Genomic DNA, 26,288 nt, shown 5'->3' on the forward strand with positions numbered 1-26,288 from the left:
AAAGAAAATTAAGTGAATAGACTGTTACTCTCTCAGTTCATAAGGAAACTGATATATCAGGTTTAACATTTCCAGATTTGGAAAACCACCCTCACTGTGAAACTGTAACCTCCCCTGGCTCATTTCAAAGTAGGAAGTTAGAGAATACTAAGCAATGAACAAAAAAACTATAAAAGAGTCTGGCACCCTAAATGCCTCCTTGACAGCATGGAAATACCACTTTTTCCAGGGTCTCAATTATCACTAGCAAAAGAACACATACCTGAAGTTAGTTTAAGGTTCTGAACTATGATTTTTTGCTTTATTGTTGTTGTTGTTATTATTATTATTATTATTATTATTATTATTATTATTATTATTATTAATTAGATATTTAGCCCAGGGGTACTCTACCCATGAAGTGCATTTCTAGAAGTTTTAATTTTTTATTTTGATAACTGGGCTCACAAAGTAGCTTAGGGCCTCTAAATTACTGAATCTGGACTCAAATTTACTTTCTTCCTACCTCATTTTTTCACACCACTGTGATGACAGGTGTGTACCACCACTCCTGACTCTGCAACCACTTTTGATATCAAATATGCAAATTGGAACAACAACCAATATTTCAACAACTAGTAGTCCAATAATTCAATTCTGATACCACTTAGTACAAACCCCACAAGGTTGGGGCTTACTCCTTTAAAATTTTACTAACTGAGGTACCAGCGTCTAGCCCCAAAATAGAATAACATTTATATTTATGATTCATTTCCTATATGTTAGGGGTCTTGACATCTACATGTTCAAGTTACTTATTCTGATAAAAAGGACACACTTTTGCATACCAGCTTCTTATAAATTATATAAATCAGGAAGATGACAATTGAAAGCTTGCATATAACATAAAAATGTCAGAGAAAAATTGGACACTATATAGGACATTTTAGGAAATAACTGGTTGAAGATATTACCTCCAATTTTTCTGTTCTGCTACAGCAGTTAATAGCCCTCTTCCCATTATGATTTAGAAGATCCTCACTATTTTAAACATGCTGATTCAGATACTCATTCTGCATATTTCCATTTTTTCATCAAAATATTTAATTGAACACTTTTACACTCAGGGGTAAGAACAAAATATTCGTAAAAAAAATGAAGCTTATGTTTCTTCTCTATGTGAAACCCTTAGAATATTGAGCCATCTCATGTCAGCCCAAACCAACATACAAATATTTTTCCTAAAACTCATAAGTATTCATTAGCTTCAGGGTAAAGGATCCTTTATTTGGAATTTGAATTTATTATTATTATATATTTTTTTTTGATACAGGAACATTCTACAACTAAGATATATCCTAGGCCTTTTAATTTATTTTTCCTTTTGAGACATTGTCTCACTAAGTTGCTACACTAAACTTGAACTTTGACCTTTCTTTCTCAATCTCCAGGTAGTTGTGATAACTGGCCTGTCTTAATGTTCCCAGAAAGATATAAATGTACTAACCTTCTTTGGTCCACCTGTTTTCACCTTCTATTTTTGCTTTTTCTTCTAAAAAAAAAAAAGCCCTTTACAGCCTAAGATTTTAGATGCATCCTTATCTTATGTTTGATGAATTTAAAGTATTGCAGTATAGATTTAGAAAAAAAGCTGCTTATTACCTATCTCTAATTTTTTTCCAAACTGATATTATAGAAATAGCTCCACAGCAATGAACACTAGAGCTACGGATAGAATTAATATCTTACTTAACCTTCAATTATGTTCTTTTACAGGCTAAAAAATTGATCTTAGTTTGAATACAATTTTATTCTAAAATTTGCCTCTAAATTTTCTGTTTGGAAACTTTTTTCTTTATCTTTCAAATATTAGTGATAAATTACATTTCATAGGTAATGAAATGTTAAACAAAATGAGACATTCTCCATCCACCATTTTATTTACTTAAATATTTGGTTACCACTCCAAACTTGAGGCACTACATTATGTATTCCAATTAGCATAGAGTGAGTTTTCTTTGAAGACTTCTGCACAAACACACTAGGATTTTTCTCTGAATTCTTGGTACAGTTTATTCTCCCTTCAAATTCTAGCACCTTACAATCAGTCTTACCTAGATGAATAAGAAAAGGGAGGACAAAAGTCAGTGAGTCTGAGCAGCAATGTGTTTCTGGGGAGCTGAACTAACATTTGGGAAAAATATTGTTTATATTCCAATATTCGATCTATTTAGATGAAACCAATAAAAATATTCATGTAATCTCTAGAGTATCTAGCAAGTCCAACAAGGTGCTCCATTCCCTGACCACTAGATGCTCTGTAGGAAAGGAGGATTACACACAAGATGGTATTCTCTAGGTAGCTCAACAAGCAGGGAAGCTTGTGGGCCTAAGGTCAACTTCATGTAATTTTTACACCATGGCTACTCAAAGACATGGCAGATACTGAAGAGATATCACACTCTAAAGTTTCTTAAGGGGGTCTTAAACTTGTGGTCTATGCTTATGAAAGGCAAATAAACAAAAGGATCAAAACAAAAGGATCAAAGATTTTTTTTAAATTTAAATACCAAGGATTAAACTCAGGAGTGCCTACACACTTAGCAACATTACCCTTCCCTTTATATTTTTTATTCTTAATATATTGATCCTCTTGCTTCAGCCTACTAAAATGCTGAGATTATGAACATGCATCTTCACACATAGCATTAGGTACAAATGACTTTTTTAAAGACTTTCATGTTATAACAACATGTTCCTCTCATGTGAAAGTACAACCACACACATGCACACATACACTCACTCACTTTTTAAAATTCCATCCAAAACTAAGAGGAAAAGTTGATTTAAAACTCTGTGTTATTTGAAATGTTCCAGGGAACCATACTTCATAATATAGTGAATTAGCTGAGAAAAGATGAAATTTTGGAAAATCATGCTTACCACACATTTGGAAAATGCACTTAAAAATGAGTGCCACCTGGTAAATAAAGAGAAACTGAAAACTCCTTGGACCACTGCTCTTCCCAAATGTGAATTATTTACATGAGTCAAAATTCTCATGTCCTGATTCTGTCTTTAACATCCACTCTAAAGGGGTGTAGGCAAGAAAATACAGAGTTGGTTTCAGGACAGGCAGAGTTCACCAATCTGCCAGAGGACAAAAAGCAGAATCCTGACTGTTAACCCCATTCTTAGAGCCAGATGTATCAGTATATTGAGCTCTATCAAGTTTAGACTAGGGTTAAAATATTACAAAGGTGACCTCAGGAAAGCCTAGGTTCTAACAAGCCTAGGTTCTACTCAGCCCCTTTCTTCTGTTTCATAATGCCCAGTCCTGCAGACTTACTATTTTTTAAAATACTATAGACCCTGAATGTTAGAGGAAAAGGGCCTGTGACAGAGTCATCCAGGCATCACAAAACCTGGAGATGAATCAAGATATTTGCCTGAGAAAGAGATAAATTGCCTCCCATATTTTGAATTCTACTCTCTATTCTTTGGTTGTTGCTTTGATTCAATAATTATAACCCCAATCACTTCTGATTTAATAATTTTTGCCTGATTATAAAAACTACCAAGCTCAGATCCCTCTGCCTCTGAGTGTAAGGTGGAACAATTTCAACTCAGGCCATAGGAACCAAAAATAACAAAATATTAATTATATTCCTTCTTAGTCAGAGCTTTCTATGTGGAAGAAGACCTGGCTATAAAAGGGGACATGAGTATTTATTTATTTATTCATTTTTTAAACAACTTAAGAGAATTTATTTGGAAAGTAGGACATAAAAATTACCATTTAGAATGTTAACAAAATTAGAAAAAGTTAAACTACAGAAAAGAAGGAAGAAAAACTTAAGTTGGCTTAATGGTTATTATCATATAAATAAGAGAATTCAATATTTCATGCAAAGAAGCATTAAAGAAGAGTATGGGAATGTGTACAAAAAAAGAACACAAAAATATTTTTTAAATTTACATAAAAACCTGTACATAAATTGAAAAATAAATTACATAATTTACAAAAAATGTTTTACAGGTTTCAGTAATTTACAACTTAGTATATTATGCATAAATTTGCAGCACATCATATATTGTTTACTTTGCCGATTCAGTGTTAAAAGAATTTAGACACCAAAAAGCTTAGATCTGACAAGGATAATACAAGAGACAGAGTAAGACAACTCAAGTTGAAATTAACCCCCAAACTAAAGATTTTCTAAACTAGAATATAAATCATCTGTTTTTGTTTGTTTGTTTCTTTGTCTGTTTGTTTTTTGGTACCAGGGATTGAATCTAGGCTCTTTTGCATGGTAGGCAAGTGCTCTACAATTGAGCTACATTTCCAGTTGCCAAAACGTCTTCTAGATACTCTGTGGTCATTAACTGAGCAGAATTAATACAAATGCCATTCAACTTCAATTAAAACGTCAGAGTTCTCTGTCGTTCAAACTAAAAAAGTAAATGCACAAAAGGTATAAAAATGATAAAACCATTTTAATATTACTTATAGTCTAATGCCATTAATCATATTTGGAACAAGGAGATTAGGGTATTGGTGTTAGGTCTATAAAGTTAGCTTTTCCTTCTAAATGTTGTAAGCTATAAGGGGCCACTCAGGAAAAAAGTGGCAAACTTCAAAATGGATTAATATCTGTGGTAAATCCTGCTAGGCTATCTAGATGACATTCTGACATGATGTAAAGCTAAAATAATCTCAAACTATTTTACATTACTTGGATATACCTTACAAATCATGTAAGAGCTAAATGTTTCCTTTGAAAGCAACTGGAAGGTTTTGTACTGCAATATGTGAAAGATGCTTATAAGTAGCAACAAAACAAAACAAAACAAAATATCCTAGAATTGAATTATTTGCATAAACAATTCAATTTTTTTTATTTTTAACCTTACTTTGTAGAAATATACATTCCTCATTACTTCTTTTAAACACAAAATTAATGACAGTTTTTACTGTAAGATCTGTAAGAAAAATAATCTTTGACAACAAAAGGAGCTAGAAAGTAAGTCAAGATATTTTAAATTTTCTTGGGACATAAGTATTTAATGTTGAATATAATGTTATATCAATTATCAGTGACAATAATGCCAATGACAGATTCACAAATGCAAATAATATAGTGGGAATTACTTTACATTTTTGGTTTCATAACCTTCATACTCTGGCTAAATGAGGTTTGTTTGTTTGGTTCCAAGGATAGACCCCAGTGATGCATTACTGAGGAACATCTCCAGTTGTTTTCAAAATTTATTTATTTTTTGCCAGAATGTCACTAAGGCTTTGAGGCTGGCTCTAAGCTTGTGATGAACTTTCTTTATTTTCCTGAGTCATCAGCATTACAGATATGCAACAACACACCCAACTCATGTTCAGAAATTTTGATGCAGATAGATTTTATAAAAAGTAGACAATCTTCTATAGCATCATAGTTGAAAAAAATAAAATTATATATATATATATATATATATATATATATATATATATATATATGTAACTGAAGTTCTAGAAGTCATAAGTAAAACAAATAAATAATTATAATAATTTATAAATAAATTTATATAAATTCTTATAACATAAGTCATCACAAAATTGTCACTTTATAATAATTTAAAGTATAAAATAATTAGAATTTTTATTACATAATAAAATTATGATTATAATTTCTAAGAAAACAATTATATTTTTAACCCAAAATATCCATAATTATATCATTCTAATATAGAAACAATGAAAATTGTTAGCTAACTACATGTATTTTTCATTAAACTTTCAAATCTCACACTTCTTTCCACTTCTAATATTTCTCAATTTAGATCAGCCACATTCCAAAAACTCATTAGCCACATGTGGCAAATGGCTGCCACATCACAAGTGTATATCTGAGTACTGTGGTTTCCTGGACTGCAGATAATTTAATAACTGAAACCCTCCTTTCTTATCAGAGGTGAGAAAATATGTCTTCATTAACATTATTCCTCCTTTAAACCAAATGAGAAAGAAATGGTATTTTTAGACTCAGGATGGTGCTATAAGATGAGAGTTGCCTAAGGCAGGCCATTTTCCCAAACTGATAACTATTAAGGTCAGTAGCCTTTTCATATATTAGACAGCAAACAAAGGATGATGCAAATTCATGAGGAAGTGTTCTCATGTCTTCATGTCTGTCTACACCTTAATACTGAAATTTAGTTGTGAATAAAATGATTAAAACTTTTTGATTTTGCCATTGGGCCTTCATCCTAGTGATTCAGCTATGGTTGTCTGGTTTATCTTTTGTTGTAGAATATGCTGTGAGTTAAAGTACTAATAACATTTTCATGTCTCCATGCATTTTGTCATTACTCAAAATAATTTTATAGGACTTTCAAAATTAAATCAATAAAAATAAATTCAGTGTTTTCCCCATGCCTACATCTATGCAGTTAACTTGAAATTATTATGTTTTCTAAAAAATATTTATTTATTTATTTTTTAGTTTTTGGCAGACACAACATCTTTGTTTGTATGTGGTACTGAGGATCGAACCTGGGCCACATGCATGCCAGGCGAGCGTGCTAACGCTTGAGCCACATCCCCAGCCTTGAAATTACTATGTTTTTAATTCTGTTTTCCTGTTTCTATTAAATGTATTTGAGCCGTCAAATATTACCCAGCAATCAAGTATTACAAACTACCATCAAACTTACTAATTCATGATTCAAATGATCAGTTTATGAGTAAGTCAAAGTTAGACTGGGTTTACCTGGGATATTCTGATTTAAGCAGAAAGTTTACAAGCATATGTTCTGCTATTTGACATGGTTACACTGTTCCTTGAAGAGAGATGGCTGTCCACTGTGGTTTTTTCATTCTCATCCACATGGCCTCTTATCCTTCATAAGCCTAGTATGAGATTCTTCTTCTTAAGATGGCAGGGTTTACAAAGATAAAAATGGGAAGAATTCAAGACACTTTAGATCTAAGCAAAATACCAGTACATTTTCATATTCTGTCTCTTCTACTGGCTGTAATATAATAGACATTTTTTAATTCACATAATGTCAAAGATACTGTCTCTTGATACAAACAGCTATAAAAGATCATTGCCAATTTGCTGGGATACAGAGAAGGATATAAAACAGGACATATTTTTTGATTTTATACTTTTTTTTCTTTTTTGTTTCTTTTCTCTCAGAGGATATTTGTATGTCTATTCTAAATTAATAAAATTTTACCGTAACACAGATACTAAGAGGCTAGTCAGGTTTTGAACTCAGAATCACAACTGCTTGCCTCAAAAATTCAAATATTTTCCTAGGCCACAATAATCATGCAACTTTTCTAGGGCTCTTGATATAGTTAAAATTGGTACAGTGCTTGCCTTGAATGAAAAAGACCCTATATTGATCCCCAGCACCATTAAAAAAAATATAAAATTTCTTTAGGAATTTAGCAACTGAAGAATTACACCTCTGCTATAGAAGCATAATTCTTTTTAGCTTTATATCCTTTACTACTTTTTACTATTCAAAAACTTTCAAGAACACTTAAGGTTTTTTTTTTTTTTTTTTTTTTTTTTTTTTTTTTTTTTTAAATAGGGAATAATTTGGGTAAATCTATTTGGACTATGTTTTGAAAATGAAGCTATATGATTCACTTTTATTTCTCATCATGAGATAACAGTAAAAATGTGCATAACACAAAGTATACCTAGAACTTAATTTGTTATTTTTCTTTGGTGTTCATAGTCTACTTATGATTTTTAACCTAGACTAATCCTAGACATTCTTTTCATGAAACAGTTTCTTGATATGAAAGCATCAGAACATGATAGATGTACTGAAAAAAAATTTCCTCCACCAGCAGTTTGACTAAACACCTGAAGATATAATAAAATCATCCTTTTATTTTTTCAACATGGCAAACCTCTTCTCTATAAACCCCCAAAAGAAAGTCTGAAGTGGACAAATCCACACAGCACACAAGAAAACCACACAGAGCTAATGCATTTTCAACTGTGAACAAATGGATCCCAGTTCTGGCTTACATGTACAATAAACTGTGGTGTCTCTTAAATTTTAAAAAAATACATTAAAACAATGTAATTCATATCCCTGGAATCCATATCTCTAGAAAGGAACCCAGGCTTTAGTGTTTCTGAAAGATTGGATAGAAATTATCATGGGTAGTAAAACGAAAAACCACTAAATTAAATTAATATTTTTTGATGAATGAGTTGCCAAGACCTATACAATATGTACTCATGAATTTGGTCACCCAATTTGTCAGTTTTTGTTTGTTTTGTTTTGTTCTTAGCTATAAAAATACTTGTGATAATCAACTAACAAATAGAAACATCTTTTTTTAATCAAAGTTCTGGAGATTCCTGTAGATGAGTGCTTGATATTATAGCTTTATGTTTGAGTTGAGTGAGCATATTATGGTGTGAGCACGTGGCATAAAAAAACACCAGGTGTCATTACTTCATTTCAAGTACATACTCTATAATGAACTAAACAATTCCTAATATGCTTTATCCTTGTAAAGTTTCCACTAAATAGAACAACCTTGGCAACAAACCTCTAATACATGGACCATTATGGAGCAGTTATCCAAACCAGAGCACCTGTATTGTATTATTGATATTCTTTGCATACACTTATTTTTGATAGTCATTTTCACCCATTCAACTCAGTTAAAAATTACTGAGAATACACAAGGCACAGGAAAGAGTGCCTTGATCATAAACCACATCATTTTATCAAATAATTTAATTGAAAAAAATATTAAAGAAAATGTGTTAAGCCACGTTTTGTGCTGCATGCTAATAATCCTACAATGAAGTTGTCTGGTACTGCTGGATTGCAAGGTGAATTACAGGCTTGAGGTTTGGCAACAGTAAGTGGCAAAGTGTTACTTACTACCGTTGCCTATACTGAAAAGGAAAATGAATAAAAAAATGTTTATCAAATTGTTGCTGATATCTAAAAAAAACACTTATGTCCAAGTATTAAAACATGTAAAAATGTCTGAGAATATTAAAATATTAAAATAAAAAGTGAACTAATTTGAGATTTGTACTGAATTGCAAATTTTTGCTAGTATTCTGTTATATCTAATTATTTCACAAGCATACCTGTTAAAATTTCCATTGAAGTATGATGCACACATAAAAACACATAAAGCATTTATGTGAAGATTCAGAAATTATTCAAAAGTAAACACATTTTGAATTGGCCTTGCTCAGGACAAACTAAAAGAGTTTTTCCATCTACAATCCCAAAAAGCAAAGAGGTTCTTAATAACTAGCATGGGAATGTTTTATCACATAAATGTAAAGTATGTATAAGTAAAGTGAATATTTTACCAGTTACCCAGAATTTAATACCTGTTTATTATATGCCATTTTTATTTTTTCTATGCTTCTACCTACTTCCCAACATAGATGAACACCTCTTCTTGTATAGATATTTTTGGTGAGGTCATATGTACATCTCCTGAATGTCATAGAAATACATTATTTTAGTTTTAACAAATAGAATGATAAAATAAAAAACTTCACTGCTTTTAAGCACAGAATATTTACAGCATCCCCCCAAAAAACATTTTCTTTTACATGCAACTTTTTGTTCTCAGAAAGATGTTAGTGTAATGGATTATAGAACTATATTTTTGTTTTGCCTGACATCATGCAATATAATTTAAATACAGCTGCTATATACTAGATACTATTTAGTATCTGTGACAGTCAATAAGCATGTGTACGTCAGTGAAGTGCTCCTTTGTATTGATGACTGCTTTTGTATTTTATGGATGCAATACAAATTGTTAATTTCAACATTCAGGAACATTTGAGTTATTTCTTATTTTGGACCATTAGGACTAGTGAGGCCATCAATAATTTTAAACAAATAATTATTAAACTCAGCTTATTCTTTTCTAGTATTTCAATGACAACTGCATATTATTTTTACTGGTTGCTATGAAGATTATAATTTCCATCTTACCATTTCAATTTAATAAGAGTCAGTATTATATAAGTTTACTAAAATTAAAATAAAAATCTTACCACAGACTGTTTATCTTCTTGTACCCTTTGTGCAACTATTATAAATGTTTATGTACACAATATACATCCCAAAATACACTGTATAATTTTTGTAAAAAAGTCATAATTATTATAAAACAAAGAGAAACAAGCATCAATCATAAGATTGCTAATATATGCTAGCTATGATGATACAAATCTATAATAATTTCAGTGACTTGGGACAATGAGGCAGCAGGATAGCAAGTATAAATATTGCCTCTTTTACTTAGCAAGGTTCTGTCACTCAGCAAAGTAATATCTCTAATAAAAATACAAAAAGAGCATAGGAGCTCAGGATGTGGCTCAGTGATTAAGTGTACCTAGGTTCAATCAATGGTACAACCCCCCCCAAAAAAAAAAAAAAAAAAGATTTGTAATATATTATAAAACTTAGGCAGTGTGGTAAAACTTTGACAATATTGTAGCAAATCCAGAATTTGGCAGATAATATGGAGAAATAATAAAATATTATTAGTGACATATTGGCTACAATATTAGTAGATATGTAGGTTTTGGTAAATTTTATTTCCTCTGTGCCACATATTTTTATGTATAAATTTTCAATATGATAATTTATAGGCTGAGATACCATTTAAACAACAGGATACGTTATTCTTTAAATTGATTGTTTTATGTTCTACAAGATTCATTGCTCTCAGCTTTTAGAAGTTTCCGGAAAGTGAATTCAGAAATGGTTTCAAAGTTACTGAACACTATACAATAAGGAGTATAGAGATCCTTTAATACCCCTAATGAAAACTCTAAAACATGTTAAAGATGAGAAAACAGTTTTATGTCTGAATGTAAGTCTTCATTCTCAAATTTTTATCTACACAATGATAGCACACTTTAGATAACATTCAGTCAGAAATTCACCACATTATACACATTAATCAGAAGCCAAAGTGCATATGATTTTTTGACTTTTTTATTTCACCTATTTTTTTTCTATTTTTACACCCTTCAATTTTGATGACCTTGAAAGTATCTACTTTTTAAGCTCTGTTATTGCTAATTTGGGGAAAGAACAAAATTAAAATAGCAAGCTACACAACAAAGCTATTTTGTATATTCCTTACTTTCACCATGTTGAAAACATTGGTGAGAATCTTAAAAACTTACATTTCAAAAACATAAAAAAACAAGACCACCAAACAAACACAAATACATCCACCTAGTGAAAGAAGTGAGAGAAACATAAACCAGTAAATTCCCTGTTCTCAGTTAAGTAGATGACAGAAGCAATAAAGAATTCTTTCAATCTTTAAAAATAAAAACATATTTTCAGGAAGTTTGTTAGAATCAGCCTTACACTTTTGAGTACTGCAAAAAAATAAAATATATTCAAAAGTATTTTAGAACAAAATATTTTATAATGAATAAGTTGTATGAAGTTATATAAAAGATAGAGAGAATACTTCCTAAAGTCACATCTGCAATAAACAGAAGTTAAAAAAATAAAGGAAAATTAAAATACTGAAGAATTTAAAAAATTTGCCTTGCCAAGCTGTTTTTATTTCTACAAATATGGTAGGCAGCTTTCAGTTATAATTTGCAAATATATTCACAACCTGACAACAGTATTTATATTTGATACCTACCACTTTAGCATGATTCAGTTTGGTCACATCATCAATTAAACTTGCAAAAAATCCCTAGATTCCCATTGCTACTAAAAAATAATCACAAATATGACAGCTTAAAATAATAAAAAAACTAATTATTTTGTCGTTATGGATGTTTTATTATCATGACAGAAGATTAATATCAAAGTATTAGCAAATCTACAGTCTTTCCAGAAATTCTGGAAGATAATCATTCTAGCTTTTATTAGCTATTGGTATTTTTTTGTGTGTGTGTATGGTTTCAAATGTTTTCCTTCTTCTTGTAGGATACAGCCTTCAAAAGAATAAAGAGAGACTATATATATAGAGAGAGGTTATGTCACAACAAGTTACAACATTAAAGCCTCATAGAATCTGAGAACTATAGAAACAGAAGGGAGATCTTCCATTGAGCTTATTTTTATTCTTACACAGAGTATCTGACAGAATCACACAAAAGGAAATTTCATGCACAGTGGATGAAGAAAGAGATGGGACATTGAGCCAGGAGAATGTAGCAAGACAGGTTAATTATGCACAAAAGTGAGTGTGATGGGTAAAAATGTGACATCATACACTGTCTACACTGTCTGCAGATGCAGTGCAGAGGACAGAGCCATTTCCAAAGTGGAAGTCTTATTATTTTTTTTTTTTTTTTTGAAACCTGGAAACTCTCTCAATAGCATGGAGTTTTGGATTATTCAAACTAATATCTATTTATACTTTCTGTCTATCCTTTGTCATCCTCCTACAAAAAATGTTCATGGTACTTATTTGAATATTGGGAAAGGAGAAACTACATCAGTGATGTCTGTTACTTAATTTTTAAGACCCTTCCCTGTATATTTCCATCGATGTATGTATCTGAATTCCAATTTTTAATATTTTAGAATGAGGAACACTCAGTGATCAGAGGTAAAACATAAAGTTGGAGAAAATACTTTTAAAGTTCATATGTAGCAAAAAGTTGATACAACACAATGAAAGTGATGTTATATTTGTGAGGAAAAGAAGGCATACCAAAAGAGTATGTTACAGTCAAAATATTTCTAAATTCAATTAATAAAAGAGGAAATATTCAAACATCACATAAATTTACAAAAGGGAGTATAAATCACTACTACTGAGGCAAGTTAACAAAAAAGCAAATTCATAATTGCATGCCAACCAGGAAGGAAAACATGAAATAGAAAGAAAAAAAAAGACTGAAATTACAAATATGTTAATTTATTGGAATTGTCAAATCCTATTCTTTGCCATGCGAAACTTTAGAGCCTTGTGGAAAATTGATTTGGTACTGCCTACATAGGTACACCTTAACGAGTCATCACTTCTATTCTTGGAATCCAAAATATTCTGACTGTTTCAACAGGTAGCTGCCACTGCTGCTTTATCCATGAAAATAAACTGCATCTGCCACTACATTCCACTGTCCAGGTTCCCTAAATCAGGGCCCTGGTTATCAAAGTTTCCATGAGCCTATGCCCAGTCCCACAACAATGTCAAAGTAAAGCATAAAGAATGTGGCATAGTTGAGAATCAAGGATCTGAACATGGACACAATAGAAGAAAAGACAAACTGGAACCGGTAGAAGAAAAAGTGGTGAAGGAGTAAAAGAATGGATCTGAGGAGGAAGAAGAAATTGCTAACTGAGTATTAGATGAGAAAAATGTTGATCCCAGATGGGAGAAGTCAGGAAATATTGTGACAGCATGATACATACACCAATGTCCTCGTATTTGGAATTTCTTTAAAACCAGAACTTAATGGTGTAATCAAACATGTATGCCACACTTTGGCTTCCTGCTCTTAGAGCTCTACCAGAGATGTCACACTCGTTTTTTTTTTTTCAAGACTTCTAATTTCTCCCCCTCCAGGCACTGCTCATCCAACTTAAATCTGCTATTGATCCACTTCTTGACCTGTTCCATCTGAGCTCCCTCAGATTGTCTCCAGTAACTCACACCCAATCTTTTTTTTTTCTTTTTCTTCAACCCATCCCACCAATATTTATACTCAGATAACCTCTCATGTCTTAACTCTTAATGATCCATCCCTGACACTTTGAGCTATCCTTCTTTTTTCTGACTCCTAGATCACCCTCTGATTTGCTCTGCCAACAAATCTACAAGAATAATCGGTGTAAGATTTTGTTTCCTACACAATGAGCTACATATTTTACTCATTTTTGTATAATTATATAAATAAATAACCCACTCCTTTTTTAAAGAATAATACTTAAAAGAACTAGTTGGAGAAAACAAGTTGAAGTTACCACTAGGGTGACTGGAGGGTATAGTGAAAGCAAGAGGACATGAAGCTGTTCTCTGTAGCATCACTAATGTTCTATTTCTTAATATAAATAGTAGTTACATAGTATATTCCATTTGTAATAATTCATTGACCTGTAGAGTTTTGATGCTGATCAAGTATTTGCATTGTTAAATAAGATCAAATTAATTTTATAAAAGGTGGTGAGGAACAGCATTAGGGAGAGACTAAAAATTTAGGGTACTAGATATTACACTATTAAATGATTAATTCCAAATAAAAGTAATAAATTTTTAGCTAAATATTGTGTTCAATATTTTGAGAAAGGCAATTTTTATAGGTCGAGAGTAGAGGGAAAATACTAACAAAGGAGTAATATTTAAACATATCAACAGTGAATATAGCAGAGAAAGCTTCAATAATTCCAAATATTGCATTGAGAACACAATTAAATTAAAAGAGCTCTGGTAAATTCCACAAGTAAAATCTTTATGTTATTTATATATTATATGCTTGTAAAATGTATGGTATGTCTAATGATGCCTCATTTAATGATGTGAATACATTGTGGAAAGTGCACCATAAGATAATTCTGTTATTTTACTAATGATGCAGGATACTTACATAATTTTAAGTGGTATAGACCACTACAAACCTAGGTTATAATTTAGCCATTAAAATATATAAAGTTTAACATTAATGGAAACATTACACCACATGTGACTATAGGATTTAACATTATAGCAATCAATATAGATCTCATAATGAGGTGAATTATTAGCCCTGTGGAACTAAAGACAGAATATGTAAAAAGACTCTGGCCCTTTAGACAATGATAAAACACAGAAACTGAACTACCATAAAAAAGAAAAAAATGACAACCTTTCCAAAAAAGCTGCTAAAACAATGGAGTATCTGCTTAACAAAAATGCCATTGTATCATTTCCTGGTATGACTTAATAAATCATTCACTGGTTAAAAAATACTTTAACATGAAAGAAAAGTATAAGATATGCAAAGTTTATACAAGTAAGAGATCTACACAGTGTACATAGTGGTTGTTGACTGTAATACCAGATACTCGGAAAAAAAAGAAATATTGCAAAATTAAAATCAGCTAAGTATCTTAGTGAGATGCTTATTCAATATGACCTTTAAAAATGACTGTGAATGTGTCTGAGTAGTATGGCACACCTTTCAGTAGTCATCCAAAATAACAAAATAATAATAATATAAAAAAGAAATATGGTTGTTTGTCTTCAAACTTAAATGGTACCTTTATAACAAAACAGAAAAATATTTAAATGTAATTTATATTTATAATATGATACCATTAAAGGGTATAAACTGAAGTAACAAATTAGGAAAAAAAACTAATTGCCTTACATATGACAAAATGTATGCCTCATATATGATAAAGATGTAATAGAAGCTAGGGCAAGAGGATCCCAAGTTTAAAGCTAGACTTAGCAACTCATCCAGGCTCATAAGCAAATTAGAGACCCTGTCTCAAACTTAGAAAAGTAAAAAGATCAGGGGATGTTGCACAGTAGTTAAGAATCCCTGATTTTTAAACTGGGTACCAAAAAAGTAATTAAAATTTTTTTTAAAAAATGTCAAAAACAGAGACTCCAAAAAAGAGAAGGTAAGAGCTATGAATGGTGGCAGATTTATATAATCCCAGCAGCTTGGCAGCTTGGAATACTTAAGAAAGAGTACTGTGAGTTCAAACCCAGTCTCAGCAATTTATTGAGGCCCTAAGCAATTAAGTGATACCATGTATCAAAAGAAAATAATAAAAAAAGTTCTAGGATGTTGTTCAGTAGTTAAGTGCCTCTGAATTAAATCCACAGTACCAATAAAAGGAAGGGAAGAGACTTTAACAACCACCTTTTAAAAGAAAACATAAGTGTTCAATAATTATAAAATAGCTCAATAGATTTATAAATTTCAAAATGGCAAATAAAATCATACCTGTGAGACAAAATCAAATAGTATCAGTAAACACATGGAGCAAATAAATTCTCAGGAACTAAAGAGAGAGTAAAATTTGTTATTTCTTTCAAGAAATGGGTATTGAAAATACATGTTCATTCCCAAGCAGAAGCATATGCTTATTAAAACTACTGCATATCTGAACCATAATAACATAAAAGGATTTGGCAGTATTGGTTCAAACAGATGAAATCCAGTACATGGAAAAAAGGCAATGTACATGGAGAAAGATATAAAGAGAATAGGGTTACAAAGACAAAGGGAATACAGTGAAAAAATGATTTCCAGAACCCATTTTCATCATAATGTATCCAGTTTGAAAAATATGTGAGTCATCACATAATTTTATGTAGATGTCACATATATGTGATATTTTGCATTCATGCATGTTTAAAAATAAGTATATATTGAGAAAATAAAAATGTACAAAAGAACATAAAAGACTTGACCATATACACCATACATACACACCATGATAAAACTCATCATTACCAAGTTGTAAAATTTCTCCTAAATATATAATATCACCTCATTAAAACGTTAGCATATTTTAATTTTGATGAGAGAAGTTACCAGATAAAAAATTCTAAAATTTATCTGGAATGTTATATGTTATACATGAAATCAGTCCCCAAATTCTGAATTAAAAGAAGAACTTATTTTACAATAGTAAAACCAAGCATAATAATACAAAACAAAATTCATAGATAAATGTATATGTATGTGAAACTTTATTTACACTTAATAGAAATTGAAAGGTCAATATAAATCTGAACACCTCAAGAAAAACACCACATTTGAGTGGTTGACGTGGCCAAACCTACAGAAAGATCGACTGACTTGGGGGCGAGAATTAACTGGTATAGTTTGTGTATACAATCTGCAAAGCACTGGGTTAAAATTCCAGCCCAATGATAAAAGGTATATCTTAAATGAGGGCAATGTTGGGAATATAAATGAATAGTAGCTCCTGACTTTCTCTCTATCCATAAATACATTAAAAGGAAATATTCTGTTTCAAGTTACTCTTAGGCAAATAAAAAATGAATTGAAAGATTTATATAAACTGTACAACTGGGAAAATATCTGCCACTTGATGATTTTTAAAACACTAGGGTAGACTTGGGTCTCAGTCCAGCCTTAGGCAATGTGCTATGTAATTGGAACAGAATTAACAACAGCCAGTGTCACCCTGAGAAGAAAAATATTGGGACCATATATACAACACCCTACCACTATATAGTGTTCTGTGCTTTAGATATTAATTTTGATTGTGCTAAAGAAGGATCTTCAAATTCATACTACTAAGAACACAGAAAAAAATGATAGTTATCTATGTTCATGCAAGGGCATCCATGGGCTTAAAACCTGGGATTAGGACAGAGAATTAAAATCACGAATAATTTGGTTGATGAATTTATGGGTGTTCAGCATACAAAGAGCTCCAGTCTCCAGTTGGTCTCTCTAAAATTTTCATGACAGCCAATTTTTTCCCAGCAGAAAAATTTTTCTTCACTGACTGATGTAATCTCTTAACATCTTCCATTCAATGAAAGAAACTATTTACCTCACATACAGCAAAACACTCTGAAAAAGAAAGGTAGGAGGCTTAGGCAGAGGAAGCCAAATAGAAAACCATTCTAAATGCTCAAGTTCTGGGAATGAAGCTTACTGATGACATGCAAATCTCCCCTAGATTACAAACTTTTGGTTTTCCATTAATTAGCAACTATCTCATAAATTGCTAAAATCCCAAGCAGTAGTTCAAAGAAGGGGTTAGAAATCATATATATTCGTTAATTCCAAGAAAAGGTTTCCACACACTCAATCTGTGGAAACTTGACAGGCTGGACTCCACAATCATCCCTGACATATTTGATGCACAAGTCAAATAGTGGACACTTGTATACTGAGCACAGGTGTTAGAGTACCTTTTGCCACTAGGCAGAGTTGCACATTCCTGTAATCCCAGCAGCTTGGAAAGATGAGGCAGGAGAACCATGAGTTCAATGCCCAGCCTAAGAAAAAGTAAGACACTAAGCAACTCAGTGAGACCCTGTCTCTAAATAAAATACAAAATAGGGCTGTGGATGTGGCTCAATGGTTGAGTGCCCCTGAGTTCAATCCCCAGTGCCTACCCCCTCAAAAGAGAAAGAATAGTTTTGTCAATAGTCTAATACCAAAAAGGAGTCAAGACATTATGGATATGAGAAAAAGAAAATCCTTGCACACTGATGTTGAAAATGTAAATTTAATGACAATTTAAAAGGAACTCTCAGTCTCTTTTTGAGAGAAGGTTTCAAAATATCTTTATCTCTTAGAATAAAGATAAACAGAAATAACATATAACATGGTTAAATTAATCCTGGGTATAAATTCAAAGAGTTAATACGAGTAAGTCAAACAAATGACTGCATACCCATTATCATGTAGCAGTATTGCCAGTAGTCATAGGAAAAAAAGACTTAAGTGAAAGGTGTCTCAGGAGATTTATTTCAAGTGCAGGGCATCCAAGTACTCCCCAGATAATCTCCACACTATATTTCAGCTTGCTTCCTCTTGGCAGGAGAGGACACAGAGATTCAAATGGGCTATACACTCCAAAATTATATGACAGTTGTCGATACTTCAGAAAAAACTAACCCAGGAGAAAATATGGGAATGACATGAGGACATATCATCCTGCCAAGTCTACAAAGGGGAATCCCCACTTAAATACATTACAATAAGGTATCTATGTCTATGGAAGAAAAGGAGAGGACAAGAACAAGCATTTAATTACAAAGTATCAAGTGATTCTTCTCTTTTTTTCTCTCTCTCATATTAAATTCTCACAACCAGGAGAATAAAAATCCCATAAACACTGCCATGATCATGGCTCAGAGATAGAGCGCTTGCCTAGCATATGTAAGGCAATGGGTTTGATCCTTGGCACCACATAAAAATAAAAAAAAAAAAGATATTGTGTCCACCTTTAACTAAAAAATAAAATGAATATTATGAAACCATGCCACCTAGTGTTACAAAAAATAGTTACAAAATAATGTGTCTATTTGAAATATTAGAAACAGTTTATTATGTGGTAGAGTAATGAAGTTGGCATTGGGAATACAAACAGAAAAATTAAAATAGAGGATTATATTCTGAGACCCTAAAAAATTAAACTAAAGGAAATGTCCATCACTCTGAATTTGAGGTCCTGCTTCTCAGACATATAGAAAGCTCAGGAGAAGCAACTCAGTCACCTATATACCAGCAACACTTTTATGCAGAAAAAAAAAATACATCTGGATTTGGGATTCTCTCCTGCTGATCATGCCAATCAGTACTACAAAATCTGAGGAGATGTCATGCTTCCAGAACAAAGCTGTCCACATACGCCTCACACCATGCCTGAAGTTACCATGATTGGATAGGACAGAATGTCCAGAATTTCAGTTACTGACATATTTCCCACTGAATAAGCCAGAGAAGACTGAGAATGAACTTCTCTATGAGTCATTTTTGCATGTGCTGAAACTGTAGTTTCCATCTACCAAAAACACTTTTAGTCATGGCAATTGCTTTTTGAAACTTCTTTCAAAAGGTCTCCCTTTCCAGTGTACAGATACAGTCTCAATACCTTGCAGTCACTATTTCCGGGCTTTCAGGGTGCCTTGCATTCTCCCAATAGATATTTTATCATCTGGGTGGAAGCAGATCCTGGGTTTCCTGAACATTGAGAAAGAAGCCTAAAAATGAATCTGAAAGAATGGCAAGCTCCAGAAATTAAAACTCGATAAGATAGTGTAAGTCACACCTATTGTACTTATCATATGTTGGATTGAACAATTATCATCCAAGATCACCTGATTGGAAACTGCTGCCCTCTTAGTTTGAATTCACTGAGCCTACTCTCCAAATGACAGTAGATGGCATCAACTCCAGGAATGAATGAGGCCAGAAGGAGACAAGATTAGGCAGGTCCTTGGGTACATTTACTAAAAAGCCACTTAGAGCTCTCAACTGGGAAGCACTCCCCTAATGTCCAATACAAATAATATGTTAGGCACAGGTGTAGTATACTATTTTAGTATATACAATAAAAAAGACATAGTTGAAATTTATTTTAATCAAAAAATGAATATATCAAGAATACTATTAGTATGTGAAAATATAAATTTACTAATAAAAATATATGTATTTAGAACTGCATCCTCACAACTCCCACTATTTTAAGGCTTTAGCACATCTTATTTCATAGTGGTCACATTCCATTTTGAGAATATGGCTCCTCTAACCTTGAGGAGTCAAATAACCTGAACCCCTTCATTCCAAGAGGTGTGAGAATACACTTTTTAATCAATGCTTTTCCACAAAACAAAACAGCAAGAGTGGCACTGCCCTCAGAAAGAGAAGGAAGACCAAACAAGACAGGGCCCAAAAGATAATTTTTTTTTCTGATGCTGAACACAGACTTATTCCCATTTTAGATGTCAGACAGCATAAAAGAGAGAGTTCCAAGAGTATTATGTCTCATTTTGGTATATATTTTTACAGCCTTGACTCTAAAACTAAAATATATTAAAGACAAACATCTTATTTTGAAACTTAGCCTTTGACCTAATGACTAGGCTGTGATATTGTTTCCTCACTTGGTATGAGGTACTGTGAGAGTTTTAGCATAAATCTCATGTATACATGTCTGCATAAGCTAATAGCACCTCAATAATTGTCCAGACTTAATGTGGGGTAAAAGGAAAACAATACCAATAAGGCAACTGCTGTTTTCCACAGAATTTTCTCAAAGTATGTGACAGAATCCTGGTTTCCAATTATAATTGATGGATGAGTCACTCTAGAGCTTATTAGATCACGAATGATCTGTTTATTAATTCATACTGGTCTTCTGTGTATTTTTTCTAGTAGAAATAGTTACCTGATAAGTGCTGAACTTCAGAGATTTAGCTATCATCCTCACCAGGGGCACCTTAATTCTTTGCTTTGATAATTCCTCCTTGAATATGGGCTTGTTAATTTGGACACAAGAGGATTTGAAAAGCAAAATCAAAAGAAATCAAGACCTTTTGAAAGTAGATATTATACTATTCACTTTCATCTTTACAGGTTTCTATGAGCCACAATAAATAAAAAATGCTAAGCACAGTGATGCATGACCATAATCCAAGTGGCTCAGGAGACTAAGGCAGGAGGATTGGTAAAAAAATTAAACTGAGCCTCAGCAATGTCAAGTAACTAAGAAACTCAGTAAGATCCTACCTGTTATAAAATACAAAATAGAGCTGGGCATGTGGTTCCATATTCAAGTTACACTGAGTTCAATCCCTTGTACTCCAAACCCCCACCAAAATTAAAAAGAAAAAAAAAGAAATATTAGATCTAAGGACTTAGAAACAGATTCTGAATTTTAAAAGGTGAAGATAAAAAACACAATACCTAGTGTATAAATACATAAAAGAAGGAAAAACTGCTGATATCATGCACTCTATATCATACTAACCTATTTTATACATGAAGCTTATATAATGGTTTGAAGGAAAACAATGTGTTCAAATATCCACAGCTATTAAGCAGACTAGGTAGAATTCAGAATCAACTATGCATAACTCCAAATCCAAGATTTCCACTAGACAATGCACTACATGCAAATTCTCTTACTCTCTGAGGTTTTAGATAGAGACATACCAAAAAAGCAGGATCTGTGTCCATATTGTGTACATCAATGGTGGGAATAATATAATCAAGAGTGTCCTTCTGAAGCTTCTAGAAAGGACTTGGAATAATTTTGAGTAATGATTGATGTCTCAATTTAGAAAATAAATAATCAACAATACATTTTTATGAAAATACTACAATGCATTCAAAAGGCATGGTGATAAAACACTCTTTGGAAATTCTAGAAAGAGAATACTTCATCTGTATCCCAAAAGTGCTAAAAATAAAAATTTGAAAACCCATAAAAGAGAGTGAAGAAGAACACAGCACTTTTAAACAAGATACCAAAGAATGCACTAGAACTCTGATGAGAATATCATCTGGGCCTTTATATATAAGAATGTGAAGCTACATGAAACTTCTGTCAATACAAATAATTTATAATAGACATAAAAGGAAAGGACATTCCATAATTATGATATATATGCATCGATAGGATACCATTTTAAATTTATTTGCAATAATTATTATAAACATTTAATAGAAAGAAATCCAAATATGAGTTTTAGTGAAAAAAAATGAAAACAAATTAACGAAAAAAAATAATAATTTAAATAAAAATCAATTGTAAGACACACCTGATGTAGGTAGAGCCACCCCTGTCCCAATAGTGGTCCCTGATATAGAGATGAAAATTCAGTTTCAGCTATCAACTAAAGAGGCCACATTTATCCTAAAGTTTTTAAATTACTAACACTTCTGTTAATAAGTGAGAATAATTTCCAGTAATACAGGTGAATGATATTTCATCTTTGTGAAATACTTATACTAACCAAGAATGGTGGCACAAACCTAAAATTCCAGTGGCTCAAGAGGCTGAGATAGAAAAATAATAAGTTGAAAGATAGTATCAGCGACTTAGTGAGGCTCTAAGCAACTTTGAGAGATTCTGTCTCTAAATAAAAATAAAAAGGTATGGGGATGTGGATCACTGGTGCAGTGCCCCTAGGTTCATTGCCAGGTACAAGGAAAAAAAGGTTCTTTTTTTCTTTAAAAATTTTATGCTTTAATTTTTCTTATTAGTTGTTCTTGTTTATGTCTCATAAAATTAAGTAAAAATTATTTATTTTTACATAGTGTATCTTATTGACATTGACATATCCTATCACCTTAAGCATTATAATTATTTGAAAATTCAGGTAGTATATATATATATATATATATATGAATAAAATTGGACAATACAATAATGAGAAAAAAATTGAAAGTATATAAGTAAACTCCACATCTCTAGTCAATGTAATTTTGACAATTTTGTCAGAAAAACTAAATGGAGAATTAGTAGTCTCTGCTTTAAGCAAAATTGATATAAATGAATATTTATGTTTCATGTAATGGATTTTAGATGAGATTATGTACAATATTTAACATGAAATGTATCTTACACTAGAATGTAAGAGTTAAAACTATAAAAATTAAGAAGAAAACAATTACATATTTATAAATAAGATTTAGCTGTGAAGTCTTAGTTATGCTTCAAAAAAATAATAAATTGAACTTAAAAAAACTTCTGTGCAAAAAAATAACCTCAACATGAAAGTGAAAACATTATTATGAAGTTTTCCTTTTTGTTTTCAAAAAACTATTTGTTCCAGTTTTTAACCTTGGCTAGAGGGCAGCCAATCTCCTTATTAAGAAGCTGATTGAGCCCACAGCCCAAATAATTAGTCATGAATATTGTTATTTTTCTGCCTTAAATACTCTTGGAATTGTGGGGATTGGTGATAGATTAAGAATCATAATTTTCAGAATAAACTCTGGGAATAAAATGATAGTCATTCAATAAATTTGTTTCAAAAATATTTTAGTTGGTAATATATTAGTGCATTTGAAATGAGTGATGTAAACGCAATTTCAGTTATTAGAGTTGTAACAGAGTATTTTAAAGAGAGTATCAAAAGTTTTGTGCAGGGGTGCATGCCTGTAACCCTGGAGTCTTCTGAGGCTGTGAGTGTAAGATTTCTAGTTCAAAGCCAGCCATCCTCAGCAACTTAGTGAGGCGCTAAGAAACTCAGCAAAACCCTTTTTCTATAAAAAAAAATTTATAAAGGGCTGAGGATGTTTCTTACCAGGAAAGGATTTCTGGGTTATACCTGTTATATGAGAGAAAGAGAGAGAGAGAGAGAGAGAGAGAGAGAGAGAGAGAGAGAGAGAGAGAGAGAGAGAGAGAGAGAGAGAAAAGTAATCAGTGACATTTTCAGGGTCAAGAATTTAAACAATTTAAAAATAATAGTGGGCTAGTAAATGGAAACTCATCTAGGTTTATTAAATGCTGCTATGGGAAGTTAGTCTTCTCTCAAACATATGTGAGTGAGAGAGAAGTCCTATTTTAAGGTGTGTATAGGAACAAAGAGTAGTTTTGACACAGCTTTTAGTTGACCAAGAGGCACATTATATTTTGTGATGGAATTATTCCCAGGTGATAAATCCTTAAGCTGTTTGAAATAATGTGTTTTTATCAAGTATTCATAAAACAAGATTAAGACCAAATATAAATCAGGCTTGGCAAAGGGGAAAATGTTCAAATAACAAATATATAAATAAACACATAAACCAATATTAGAGAAGTTAACATTCAGGATATTTATACCATTATATAATCATCAGGAATGTAAAAACATTCCAAGGAATGCACTCTAATTTTTTTTATAAATGTCATAGTAAATACTGACATCTAGATTATTGTATTAGCAAATGTTTAGGTTAAATATTATATTTATTAAAGTACATCACTAAACAGCAGATGATTTTACCACACATTGTTTTATACTATGAATTTATAGAAATAAGTATATACCTTATAATAATATGAATAAATAGACTTGTGTAAGTAACAGAGAACCTTTATTAAGAAAAAGAAAAAAAAAATATAGTTTAGAGAAATTTTTCAGTGCTTTGCAGAAATAGAAATGTGACATTATTTTCAAAGAAAAACCAGAGGGATGAGGGGATTTTTTTTGGGGGGGAACTATATTATATGCTTTCTTAATACCAGAAAAAAATCATTTTCAGAAGTAATATATACTTCAATATAAAAATAAAATATAGCTGTGAATGGTATTGCACTTATAATCCCAATGACTTGTGAGGCAGAGTCTGCAGAACCAAAAGTTCAAAGAAAGCCTGAACAACTTAGCAAGTCTGTGACCACCATGTGTAAGTTTCTGTCTCAAAATAAAATAATAAATGGCCTTGGTATATGGCTGTGGCTTAAGGGTATACCACCCCTAGTTTCAATACCTAATGTATGTCTGTCAAAACTATAACAAGGGATTTGTGCTAAATGGAGTGGCACATGCCTGAATTCCCAAAACTCTAAAGACTCAGGCAAGAGGATTGTGAGTTCAATGCAACCCCCACCAAAATGAGTCACTAAGAAACTCAGTGAGAACCTGTCACTAAATAACATATAAAATAATACTGGGTATGTGATTCATTTGTCAGGTGCCCCTGTATTCAATCTCAAGCATGAATAAAATGGATTAATATTGAAAATGCCATAGTGCATGCTTATAATGCCATATATTTGGGATAATAAGGCAGGAAGATTAAAATTTCAAGGTCAGCCTGGGCCACTTGCTGACAAACTGTCTCTATATAAGATTATAAAAAAGGCTGGGAATGTTAATGAGTGTAATGGCAGCTTTGGTTTAAATCTCAAGAACCACAAAACAGAGCAGTTATTTATTTTCAAAAAGCTACACAAATATGTTAAAAACTTATAATTTGGGCAACATTAAAATAATTTTTTTATTAAACAGTTTAAAGTTGGGCTGTGGTGGTAGATTATTGGTAGGTCTCTCACCTGGCACATGTGAGGCCCTTGGTTCCATCCTAAGCACCCCATATCAATAAATAAATAACATAAGGGTAATTTGTCTAGCCCAAACTAAATTATAAAATATTTAAAAACAAAATGAAACAAAACAACAACAACAAAAACATGTAAAGAGAAATGACAAAGTGGGAAAACTAATTACCTCACATAAAATTAAGCATGTTTAATAAAAAAGTAAATGACACTTTTGGTAGTAAAAATGTTCAAAAATTAAAACCTCTCAACATCTTAACAAATTAGAAAAATACAAACTAAGATCAGATACAAAGAAATCACACAGCATTGATCAGGACAAAAAACAAATTATCTTGAATTATATAAGGAATGCAAATTGCTAATATTCTTGTGTATGTATTTAATGTATAAGATATTCCTCAACCAGTAGCATATCCTATAGAAATTACTGTGAAAAACCAGCCTCTACCTCAGAGCAAAGCCTGTCCAAGGAAGGGACATGACCTTAGTCCTTGGAAAAACCCACAGAGCACTTCTAGGCACATTCCCACCGTGCTAAGTTGTTTATCTACAAATAACAGGAGAGATCTGCTGCACCAGGTGTCCCTGACTCAGTCAGGCTAGGTGGGGACCCATAGCAGTCCCCTACCAGCCACCGATAAACATGAGACAGGGAAATACCTGGGATGCCAGATAACCCTCCCAGTAGTTTATGGTGGTTGATAACAAGTGGGGAAACCATGTAGTTCAGCATGTACATGCCTCTTGGCTTAAACCAATCAGTTCAAATGAATACTCCTTTTGTACTGACCAATCACCCCTACCCAACTTGTTCCCAC

The 26,288-nt window shown here is 32.0% G+C and overlaps 1 protein-coding gene across 1 annotated transcript in view; it reads right to left on the reverse strand.

Moving 5' to 3' along the window:
• The window catches only part of LOC139701585 (zinc finger protein 678-like), a 47,045-nt gene that overhangs the window by 15,570 nt on the left and 5,187 nt on the right, over window positions 1-26,288 (reverse strand).

This window comes from Marmota flaviventris, chromosome 13 (assembly GCF_047511675.1).
Source record: "Marmota flaviventris isolate mMarFla1 chromosome 13, mMarFla1.hap1, whole genome shotgun sequence".
Lineage (NCBI taxonomy): Eukaryota > Metazoa > Chordata > Mammalia > Rodentia > Sciuridae > Marmota > Marmota flaviventris.